General features: G+C 40.5%; 1 protein-coding gene across 1 annotated transcript in view; it reads right to left on the bottom strand.

Annotated features, from left to right (window-relative positions):
• The window catches only part of tspan9a (tetraspanin 9a), a 183,348-nt gene extending 173,761 nt beyond the window's left edge, over nucleotides 1–9,587 (bottom strand). The window contains exon 1 of the mRNA XM_005734804.1: nucleotides 9,308–9,587. The gene's annotated coding sequence lies outside the window, so the exon portion shown is untranslated. The remainder of the gene's footprint in view (nucleotides 1–9,307) is intronic.
• Nucleotides 9,588–10,311: the final 724 nt, after the last annotated feature.

The raw sequence follows: 10,311 nt of genomic DNA, 5'->3' as shown, positions 1-10,311 counted from the left end.
CACACACACACACACACACAAACTACACCCTTTTTGGCTCCTACCTCAAAGCACACTGTGCGCTGTCAATATTACGTGCTGCACAATAATGTTTAATATTTAGTTATATTCACATATATCATCGTGATGTTGTTTATTCTATTGCTCTCGTTTTCTTCTGCTTGTTTTCTTTTTTCATTCTCAACAGGTGATCCAGGTGATTGATAGATGTATTTTTTGTCTGCTTATTTTGTTAGTTTTTGTTTTTTATCCCCGTCCCTCTTCCCCGCTGTTTTTCTTTCCCTTTCTTTTCCCCAGTCAAGTCTGTCCCGTATTTAGCAAGTGAAAATAAATAAAATAAACAATAAAAGGTCAATCAAATAGACCATTACGGCAAAGCTGGGATGGTCCATTTGGTAAAGTAAATCCGTTGGGCATCTTTCTTTGCCTTTAGACAATAATTCTGATGGCAAAAGAGCCAAACGGGACAGGCAAAAAATAAATAAATAAATAAATAAATACTATTCTACTCAGGCACACAAGCTCATGATTGCATAGTTCCAGAATGCCAGAAGTAAAAAAAAACAAAACAACAACACAAAAATACACAAATAAATAAATAAATACATTATAAAACTTTTTTAAAATTACGCTGTTCTCTCCTTTTCTCTCATCACGCACAACTACGCTGCCTCCAGCAATGGTGCTATCTTTAGATCACTCTGTGCTGGAGCTCCTTCACCGTGTCAAAATCATGACCCTTCAACAACAACAGCAACATTTAAAATGATATGCATGCTTCTGGCCTGACGTCTGATGTTAGGGGTTGAAAACAGGTCACTCTTCAAATGAAAATTGCACCTTCGCCCGTGGGTTGTAATCAGAGACCCAGCCCACTGAAGTTTCGATCTACATACAACTGCAAGTATTAAGTAAAGGAAAGAGAAGATGACCCAGAATGGGAGAAATTAATAATTTTGTATTTTATTCAAGGACTGATTGCAATCATTTGACAAACGAACATAAAGAACTTTCACTCTATGTTGGTCTCCAGTTGGCTATTTTGTCATGACCTTTCTAACAGAGCAAGCGGGATGAAGAAGAAGCACAAATCAAACAACAGCACTAACGTACAGTATATGTGCTGTACAAGTGTTTTTATCTACCCAAGCCAATAGGATGTATGTGGTCTGCCAATGTGTATGTCCTGCATGCAGCTCAAAATCTGTGACTCCACAGTAAATGTGCACAAACTGTGCATTTGCTGGAGGAATAAACTGGATGCACGGTCTGTGCACTTTCTGATACAGCATTTACATGAGTACCACCATTTCTGTGATTAGTAGATTAGTCTGCTTCTGGACAGAAGCTTATAAGCTTAGTCTAAAATGAAAACGCTGTTCAGATCCACATGCTACACCAACTGAAATAGGCCTACAGTATACCCACACATTTTATGTCCCTCTGGGATCTTTTAATCTATCATTAAAAGAGTTTTTGGCAGCAAAGACAAATGTTTTTTTACTCTCAGTAGCCACAGTTTGGCAAGTTAATACAGAGGAGCAAGTCTGACCACAAGCTTGAATTTTAACCATTTACTGGATTTTCTTAGGTGTCTCCTTGCTTATTTGGATTTTACATCAAAAGCATATTTAAGCAGCCGACTAAGAGTTGGAGCATTAATTGAGCTTTATTGCATGACTGCAGAATTGTGGTTTACTCAGTTCAATAAACATCATGTCTCTGATTAAGGTTCTTCTACAGAAAAGGTTTTGTAATGGTTTCCATAAAATTGTATCTTTGGTTTTAAACAGCTGACGTGTGACTGTATTTAAAAGCATTTATATGTAAATGTTCTGGAGTGATTTTCTATGGGATTGCATTCTTCCACAATGAACCGATGAATGGAGCCAATTTGATTAATCATCCCCCACAAATAACTCACACATGCATCACAGAGGAACGGGACGAGACTTATAAGTATAATGCATTCCCCAAATATTTAGTAACAAACTCACTTATCGTTCACCTGCTCCCTATGCACACTGTCGTGAGTTTGCAGAATCGGCTCCTTGAGCACAAGAAATGACAACATCACAGAACGCAAGTATGGAGAAGCTCATGGCTCTCCAACGGGAGATTGAGAGACCAGTGTTGGACTGTAGAACTGCTTTGAAATTCATACGAGTTGTTCGCACTAAAGTAAAAAGCACCATCACTTCATGCGGATACCCTTTCGGCGCCAGCTGCGGTCACAAGGCTGGAGCCCAACAAAACACCCTGATAACGACTGTGTTTAGTCTGTTCCTTCCCATTCCATGTAAGGCCACCTGGGTTGGCTGGAAGACTGTTTACTTAGCCTGGCAGGGCAAAGGACACTGTCTCAGCTGAACTATGGATACGCACACACATACATATACACTGATATGCACACACTCATCCCCCCTCCCTTTCCAAACGCCTTCGATGCTTGTTCCCTCCTGGGAACACGGCGGGTCTGAGCCCGCGCTGGAATGGTAGCGCTGTGCAGGATGCTGTGTTTGCTTCGGATTACTCCTCACCCCCCACCCGACCCTGTGGACATTTATGTGCTTTTTGTGCAGAGGAGTTTTTTTGTTTCCTGTTCTCATGCTGCATGCCTTTTTCCCTCTTGTACTTTCCCATTGTAGTGTATATTTCAGTGTTTGTTTTCTGTGACGCTACCGATCTCCGACCTGTATCCCCATGTGATGTCTGTGTTGTGTGTGTAAGGTCGGGGGGGGGTCCTATCAAGAATAAAACCTTGATTGATTGATTGATTGATTGATTATAGGGAGGTGATCTGCACAGGGAGGAGAAATATATTAGAGTTCAAAACAATATGTCACCACAAGAAAGTCTCTAAGGGGAGAAGGGAAGGAGACTCATGTTTAAAGCATTCAGTGGATGTAGGTCTCAATCCAAGTTTCATGAGGCTCTGTAGTTGCTCATAAAGTTGTTTTTAATTAGCACACTGGCATCAAGCATGAGAGCTTCTTCTGCCTTGTCAGTGAAGCTCTCTTGTGTACAGTTAATCAAAACAGCTTCAAAGCTGGTAATAAATTACTCTTTCGGGATCTTTATGATTATAACAACGAGCATTTAGAACAGCAGAGGAGACGATCCCCCAATACAGGTAACAGAACAGGAAATGTTTCCTTTTTCTCTTAAATAATATTAAGAATGATTCAACTCAGAGTGCTTCTCCAACTGAGTAATCTAAATTTCCTTTACTATGTAGCATAAGATGTCATGCTACGTGTATAATATATTAAATATGATAAATGTACATTAGCAACAAGTGCTGCTTTGAATATTTACTCTTGTGCTCTCTGACGGAAAGGTTCGTGATTTGTGGCTGGGCTGATTGTAAAATGGGATGTTTCTATCAAATTATTTATGTTTTGCTTAATTCACCTTAAAGCCTTTGAAGTTTTGCATTCTCTAGACAAACTGTAGCCCTGTGTTAGGCTAGTGACTTGTTCAGTATGTACTAGGGCTGGGCGATATGACCCAAAATTCATATCTCGATATTTTTTAGCTGGATGGCGATATAAGATATATATCTCGATATATTTTTTTTAAAGCCATAAGTTAAGAACAAAAAGAGAGTTCTTAGTCACACTGTGTCCCAGATGTCACAAGGGCACTTTTATTTACATACAGCGTAGATGTACATGAAGAAATTACTTAAAAATAAATTATCAGCATTTATTAAATAATCATGGTCCATAAATAAAAGAAAACAATGTTGTTTTTGTGCATAACAAAAAGCTCACAATTGTGCAGTCAAAATGTAAACTAATAGACGCTGAGCATAATAACAAAGAGACAGATCTCACAGCTGCACCACGTCTGTGAACAGGTGCCATTTGTGGTCCTTATACACACACAGTACGGTAATATTACGTTGAAGCACAGTACGTATCACTCCGCGAGGCTCCTCCTCGGTAGCTGTAATCCTCCGACAATCCATCAAGCGGTGCAGCTCCGTAGCTTAGCAAAGTCATATTAAAACATTTTTTGACAGATTGCTGAGCGCTGTGTCCCACATAAAATCGGTTCGCGGTCAGTAAGCACAACCAGAATTCATACATAAGGCGCACTGTCGAGTTTTGAGAAAATGAAAGGATTTTAGGCCGTGCAGCTCCTCCGGGCTGCATGTCGTTAGCGCGGTTAGCTCGTTAGCGTGGTTAGCTCGCTAACACGTTGACGCCGTCCAGCCCCACGCACGGGACGATCCGCGGTAACTCGCTAACGGAGATTTTCCGCTTTCATCTTGTCATTGCCTGCAGGTGAAGCTATGGGGGAGGGGGAGTTGTGTTCAGTGAAGGAGAGGCGAGGCCGAGTAACGTTGCGTAGAGACAAAAGTGGACGAAAGAGAGGCAAACCTGTGGCTCCACAAGTATAATTATAACGTAACATAGGCTATATCGATATAAACGATATTGTCACATCTTATATCTCGTATGAAAATATATAGATATTTTTAAAAAACTCGATATATCGCCCAGCCCTAGTATGTACACCACCTCTCTGCTTTATATTGTAAGGTAAAGAGCTCACAATAATACAGAGACCAGCTGCAGTCTCTCCAATGATCCTCAGTTGGTTAAGCAGCTAATAAAATAGGTGGATGGATTGAGAGGAACCGTGCGGTAAATACTGTGGTGTAAAGGGGCATGTAGGGAACTTTGATGTCAAAGATTACTGGTTTGATAAAACACTTGCTACTGTAGCTGTCTGTGGGTGGCTTACCACCCACAGACAGACTTTAATTTGATGGTTATAGTGGAACATGTTATTTTTTCTGTCATAGCACGTAGCACTCAATTACATAAAAAAAACTTTACAAAGACAGAAAAGTATATAGACAAATGTCTCTCATTTTTACCTACCACAGAATGTGAACAGTCATACTGCGAACCATCCGAAAACACACTAGACACCACAACTCACACAGTAATTTACACAATACAGTCAAAGTTCATTAGGATACAACGTTCAGGAATTGATCTCACTACTTTAACTTAACTATTGTCAATAAGAAAAAGTTTATTATGATGTAATGCATCTGCCTCGTCACCTCTTCAGAGAAACCTACTATATTTACATCTCAAAGAATCTGTTTACTGGGGGAACGCTGCTTCGAAAGAGCCCCAGAGAGGCTGATTTAAAAGAGAATAGCTGATGTAACCTAGTGTAACCTCTCAAAAACAACGTTTTCACAACTGTGCGAGTGCACATAGCAACAGAATTACCCATCAAATCCATGCTAATGTACCTGGTCTTGCACACTTAGTTTGATGCAAAAGAGAATCTATACCCAGCTGACTGAAAAGCAGGTACATCATGGTAGAGCTTAGTCAGAACCAAGGCTGCGCAGACTCCACAAAGAAGAGCCCCGGTTTATCTGCAGGTTGAATCCAGAAGCCTCTCGATGGAAGAGAACAGTGCTAACCACTGTATCACTGTGCAGCCCTAAAGCAAATTTAATGTAATATTGTAACAGTAGAGACTTCTGTACTCCTGTTCAGTTTAATAAAGCAGAACATCACTTAGATTGAATTAACTGCCATATTTTATTCACTTCACTTCATCTACTGAAATGTTTAAAGCTGAGATAGATAATGATCAAAGTACTGCTTGTAACCTGTGGAGCTCTCACTCACACATCATGGTCAAAATTCCTAAACTCTAAAGCAACTAATGACGAATAAAATCAACAGCATCACATCAAACATAGACATATACTGTAACTGCAGAAGTGAGATTCCCTTATGGATGTCATAAGTGAATCTCATTATAAAAGATATGGTCTATAACTAAAAGAATGTAAGTCTTTCAATGTGGAAAATGTTTTTATGTGCAACCAGATGGATTCTGGCTTTCTCCTCTTGACTTTGAAAATGAAGCCACACGATATCTTCAGTACACCAATAAAAAATGACAAAAAAGTACAAACATGATATGTAATATGATATCAGTGTCTAAGCAGTACCAAAATTTGTTTGTTATTATTTTCTGCTATTTATTTAGTTGCATGAGGAAAAGCTACATTTAATTATTTGATAGCTTGCAAATAATCTTTTAATAAAAAGTGTTTACGGGTTACTGTGGGGAAGTCATTTTAGACAGCAACCATTATAGACCGGCTGTGTCCTAGAGATCAGATGAAAAAGGTTCCCACATATCCGCCCATCAACACAGACAAAGGTAAACAATGGAGGCTACAGCTAAACAGGCCACCAGGAAAGGAAGTCCTCCAAGCTAAAGACAACAAGTCTGTTGTTTCAAATTCCACTCCGACTGCAACAAAACTGCAGAGCAGACAGTATCAGTCGAGACCACACGGAACCAAGAATATTAAATGTAAGGCATGGACTGAGTTAAGGGTGCTGAAATTCAACAGTTATACAAAATAAAGCACAAACTAAGCAAGGTGGTCTGATTGTGTGTTGTCAGTAGCACCTTTAGTCTTTTTTACATTGTTATTGATTTTTTTCTTCCATAGTGAGACGGTTTGGCAATGATGCGCGCAGGAAAAGAGCTCCCCGCTGTACACATTTGGAAACAATGTTCTCCCACAGAAAGTGAATATGAAACACGATGCACTGTAGTGCTGATCACACGAGTTTTGGTGAGAGAAATCTGTTTCACCTTCACTCTGAGCAGACAGGATTCTGACTTGGAAATAAAAGGTGACTGTAAAGTCAAAATATAGGCATAGACTGTGCTGCTGGCTATGTATATGCAGCTGAGACTTGGATATCTGATCTGCATCTCATAAATGCACGCCTTGAGTAGGCCATAAATATAAAAGTCTAAAATAAAGAACATAGCGCAGGCTTCCCTGACGCAACTTGCAAAGTCAGAGTGAGTCATTGCACATGGTGCACAGCAGCAAGGAACCAGTTATCTCTCACAAAGACAAAGGCCGCTGTGCTCTTCCTGTTGCTGATTGGCCTGGAGGGATGTGATTAAAGTAACAGAAAAAAAGGGGGGGGGATACAAAACAGAGCTAAATGTTGACATAGCAGCACAGCTCACCCATTGTGAGTCCTCGCAGAATGAAATCTGCCCAGCACGGACGGTCGTGCCTACTCGTCCCAGTGAATAGGAACGTTCACGAAGGGACAGAACAGAGAAACGAACTCTGCGGCGGCTGCGTGGGACAGCGAAAGCCGAGGAAGTAAACATGGTTGAGAGGCTCACATTGCCGCTTTTGTTTGTCACCACAGAGAATCAACCAGTGTGCCCCAGGGGAAAACCTCTTCACAATGCTCATAACTGTTACTGAATTAAAATACAGTAGCCTTAGAGCGCTGACTGTGCAAAGGTTATATTTATTTATGTATTTATTTATTTTGCTCATGGATATGTCAAGTACTTATGATGAAATTCTTCCATCAATTTTACTATATCTAATCCAAGGCGGGCCATTTCTGTTCTGATGGTAGATTTCTTTGGTTAAAGAACAGCCACAGAGAAAAAGTTCCCTCCAGAGCTGCTGAAAATAATCCACCACAAAAATGAAAATTCAGAACAAAATGGAAATGTTACTTAACAGCAGCAGGTCAGTGGCGGGGCACTGACCTCATACCATGAGAGGAGGAGGAATGCGAGGTCAGACGGAGACCTCTCACTCCCCTCTCATACACAGGAATAGATATGGTGTGCCATCCATGTTTGGAAACATGAGATTAAAATAAAATTTAAAAAAAAAAGGGGGGGGGGGGGCACTGCTGTTTTGACACAGCTCTTTTTGACCTTTGACCCCTTCTGTGTCTAAACTTTGTGGTAGGTTTCGTTAACAATGTGTCTTCTGTGAATTTAACATTTTTCTGTGGGAAGGAAAAAATATTTGATTTTAAGGAAAGCATGCATAAAACTTTTTGCAGAGAATTTAACTAGACCCAGTATTCTTGTCATTACTTATGTCATTTATATACTCTTACATGGTAATGAACTGATGCTTATAATACACATGGAGGCAGTTTAAGGTGATGAAGTCAGTGTAAGTGCAAATATTCCCTGTGAGTCAAAGGGTCAGGCTTCAGACTGATCTAAACACCCAGTTGTATGAGGTTCCTTTTGTTTGTTTATACCCTAAGCTCTAAGTAATGCCAGTAAAATCCTTCATACGGTCATCTCAGGCACACAGCTCTGGCCAGGGGAACCCAAATGGTGTTGACGTTTTTTGTTTGTGGCGAGTCAGGTAAAAGTTGGCTTTAATGGAGGGTGGCCTTAAAGACGGGCAGGAAAAACAGCCATTTCAAGGCTCGGAATACAACAATTAATCATAATTTCATGCTTAGGTATTCTACCCATAGCCAGGCCTACACTAAAAACATCATTCACATCCTCATTTTCAGTCATGACGCTGCTTCACAGGACACAGACAAAACACTCATTGCCCACATGGAAACATGTGGATGGAAATAAAGCTTCAGACACTTCACTGTGATCAGATCTAAAATGAGATCTGCAGCATCCTTAGGCGAAAAAGATGGGGTGATACTTATTAGGCTGATCAGAATGTCTGTTACTAAACACGCCCTGTGCACAATGGTGAACAGAAGGGACAATCAGTGAGGAACTCCAGAGATGAGCCTATTGTTGAATGGAAGTATGCTGTATCACAGCAGCCTCCCATTCAGCTGTTGCAAAGGACCCAGAATATACGCTTTTGATTCTTCAAATTCCTTCAGACTTACACGATCGACTTATAATATGACCAAAGAGGCAGCAAAATGCTTCGCTTAAACCAAAGACAGGGAAATTTACTTACATTTAAAAAGCCTTTAAAATGGACAGAGGCTAATACATTTATAGAGAGAGAACAGAGCAGGAGGATGAAAAGTTGAGGTGATCAAACATGACACAGTGTCACATTGAAATCTTGCCAAGTCCCTGCCAGAAATGAACACGGTCATAAAATAGCATTCATGGGAATAATACAGCCATTAAAGGTAATTCACTGGGATACTGAAACCACTCAATTCTCTACAGACCCACTATAATAACTTACAGTCCAGCAATAGTAAGAAAATATTCCCACAGTAGTTAAAAAAGGTCACTGCAAATTGGCTGCCGCACTCCTGTTCGCTTACTTATCACATCACGTCGTACTGTAGTGGTTTCATTTTAAAGCCTTCAAGCATGTCGATGCAAAAAATGTCAAGTAGAAAGCTCTAAAAGCAGCGTGGCGCTTTACCGCGAACACACCGCTCGCTGAGCGGCCTCAACACCGACACGTTTAAAAATAATGATATCAATAATAAAAGCATGTAGGCAAACAGTTTCTTACCTGGTGAATCCCCAACTCTAAAGTTTCTCTGTAGCTGGAAGCTGTCAGACGGCAAATGACTGCCACGCAACTTCAGCTGAGCAGCTTTGGCCAAACTTTCCAGCCGGACGCGTTTGTAGTCCCACTTCTGTCCTGCCACAAAGTGTCTGGGACAGCACCCTTTCCAGAAATCGGACGTGTCTCCCTGACAGATGTCTTTAGCCGCTATATTATATGATGGATTGAGGACTGAGCTATCTGGTTGGACGAGGAGGAAATGAAGTTTGAGGAAGGAGGAGGGGCTCGCTCACTGGCTCCGACTGGAGCGTCGGAGACTCGGACCTTTATGAGTTACAGAGGCTTGGACTCCTATAGAAAACATGTTTGATTTATTAAGATGTGACTCAGGGGTGTGATTATATAAAAGTTTGGCAGTTATAATAACGCGAGTTTTGACAGACGACCGGAGAGAATAAATTAAAGTATGTTTCCTATTAAGCAAGTGGTGTTTCTGATACAGTTATTTATTTCATGAGCCAATACAGCAGCAAATCTATGTCTTTGCAATGTTCGTAATCACAACCGTGTTCAGTAAGCTACCAGGCTTTCCTTTAGCTGCTGTGTGTGTATCTGAAAAGATTGCATAGAGCAAGTATGTAGAGGAAAGAGTGAGATGTCAGAGTGAGAGTAATATGGTGCCCAAAAATCTTCCTTTGGAAACATGATGAAGCTGTATTGACAAAGTGAGCATAAACACAGTAATTTAGTAGGAAAGGAATGGATGGAGAATTTTAATATTTGGAACTAACTGACAAGCCTTTACTGGACTCATCGTTTTATTTACACTGAAGTTAGGATGAGAATAAAATTGCTCACTGGTAAAGTAAACATGGCAGCATTCATGCATATCATCTAAAATTTCCAGGGATGAAAAATCACATTTCCACACATGCATGTGCAACAAAGCCTGTCATGAATGCAGTAGCCCCACAGTTATGCAGTCATACGTAGCCATAAGGTGCATT

Source organism: Pundamilia nyererei, unplaced genomic scaffold (assembly GCF_000239375.1).
Source record: "Pundamilia nyererei isolate P.nyererei 1_Seehausen unplaced genomic scaffold, PunNye1.0 scaffold00060, whole genome shotgun sequence".
NCBI classification, from domain to species: Eukaryota; Metazoa; Chordata; class Actinopteri; order Cichliformes; family Cichlidae; genus Pundamilia; species Pundamilia nyererei.
Note: the sequence above shows the minus strand (reverse complement) of the source record. Positions and strands in the feature narration are given on the sequence as shown.